Below are 2,144 nucleotides of genomic sequence, written 5' to 3'. Positions count from 1 at the left end.
GCCAAGGAGGCCGTCCATGAACTCTCTGCCTGTCCTGTCATGGCCAAGGAGGCCGTTCATGAACTCTCTGCCTGTCCTGTCATGGCCATGGAGACCGTCCATGAACTCATAGTCTGTCCAGCTACAGCCATGGAGGCTGTCCATGAACTCTTTGCCCATCCAGTCACTGCCAAGGGGCCCATCTATGAACTCTCTGCTTGTCCTGTTACGGCCGTAGAGGCTGTTGTTAACCTCTCTATGCTCTGTGTTCCAGTCTCGCCTGATTCGCCGTGGTGGTTCGCTGCACCATCGGCTCCACTGAAGTGGTCATCTGCTCCACCGTGGGTATCTTCGGCCCGGTCTGTTCTACTGTGGGAGTCTTCAGCCCCGCTGGATCTGCCCTGGCTTCCTGCTCCACCCTGGCTCCCTGCTCTGCCATGGCTTCCCGCTCTGCCGGCTCTGCCAGGCTCCATGCTCCTCTGGATCTGACCTGGTGGCCTCCTGCTCCATTGATCCACAGTCTGCCTCTGATCCATGGCCCAGGACCTCCATTGTTCCACTGTCCTCTACTGCTCCACAGCCCAGGTCCTCCAGTGCTTCACTGTCCTCCACTGCTTCACGGCCCAGGTCCTCCAATGCTCCACTGTCCTCTATGGCTCCACAGCCTGGCTCTGCCATTGCCCCATGATCCTGGTCCACCACTGCTCCTAGCTCCAGGCACGCCATTGCTCCACGCTCCAGGCGCGCCATTGCTCCACGCTCCAGGTCCTATTCCTCTTCATGGGCCTGGCCCTCCGTACCGCCCCCTGGACTACTTCTGCTCCACCACCCTCCTGGACTTTTGTTGTTTTGGGTGGTTCTGGAGCCACCTTTTTGAGGGGGGGGATATGTAAGGTCAGTTTTGGGTTCTGTTTCTTGTTCTTGTTTGCATGTCTTTTTATTTTGTAATTTCATTCATGATCTTAGTGTCATGCTTCCCTTGCCCTCATGTATTTCTGCCCTGTGTATGTGTCATGTTGTGATTGGTTGTTCAAGTCGTGTCTTGTTCCTCATTGGTTATTATCCTGTCATGTGGTTCTCAGTTCTGTTTGCTCATTGGTTGATTCTTGTCATGTGACCCTTAGTGTTTGCTATAAGTAGCCCTCTTGTTGCCATTGTCTCTCGTTGTGTATTGTGTAACCTGCTGTTGGTGAGTTGTGTTTCTGTTTATGCTAAATCTGTCTCTGGTCAAGTCTGGTCATGCCATGCCAAGTCAAGTCTGTTTCAAGTCAAGTCTTTGTTTGTTTACTGTTCGGATTTTGGATTTCACCTTGTTTAAATAAACTGCACTTGGGTTCATCACAACACAACTTCAGTGGACTAATTGTTACAGTTTGTTAATTATTCACTTTACTATTCCGGTCTTAAAAAGAGTGACATATTAAAAATCTCTCCTTTTTTCAATATCCATGCAAATATCAAGTGTAATTCAGTACCATTACCGACTGATACCATTACTTTACCATTTTACTGTTGTAGTAAATAGACCCTCTGCTTACTTTTGTGGTGCTACATAGTTATATGTATTTGTAGATTGTAATTTCACTTTTGAAATTACACTTTTGCACAATAAGGCTTAAGGGTATGATGGTGATAGTTGAAAGACATTTGATTTTATGCTTAATGGACTTTTACATGATTTGAAACAACTAGGATCAGCATGATTAGTGTGTATGGTTATAATCGTTTAAAATTAATGAACCTTAACTATCCAGTATTCACATTTTGACTTTTCCAAACAATGGAATGTATGTTTGTAGATTGCTATTTTCTATTTGTTCTTTCTCTTTGGAGTGTTACAAGCTGTTCGTGAATAGATAAGATCCCTAAAGTTGCAAAGAGTAAAGTCTCAAACCCAAAGAGATATTCTTTATAAAAGTTAAGACTGGTCCACGCTCTCCTAAAACGCCTCGTTTAAACACGCCCCCACTTGTCTACATCACGATGTGGGCAGATTTGCATAACACCGCCCAAATGTTCACGCAAAGTGTTTCGTTGCGAAAGCGAAAATACTTAGTTTGGCCTTCCAAAAGAAGACACGACTAGAAATCATTGGTTAAGTTGTATTTACAACACTGTTCCAGAACAGTTCAACCCAAATATTCAGATGTGTGCAACGCATTTTA

This window comes from Sinocyclocheilus rhinocerous, unplaced genomic scaffold, assembly GCF_001515625.1.
Source record: "Sinocyclocheilus rhinocerous isolate Xijiao unplaced genomic scaffold, SAMN03320098_v1.1 scaffold2882, whole genome shotgun sequence".
NCBI classification, from domain to species: domain Eukaryota; kingdom Metazoa; phylum Chordata; class Actinopteri; order Cypriniformes; family Cyprinidae; genus Sinocyclocheilus; species Sinocyclocheilus rhinocerous.
Note: the sequence above shows the minus strand (reverse complement) of the source record.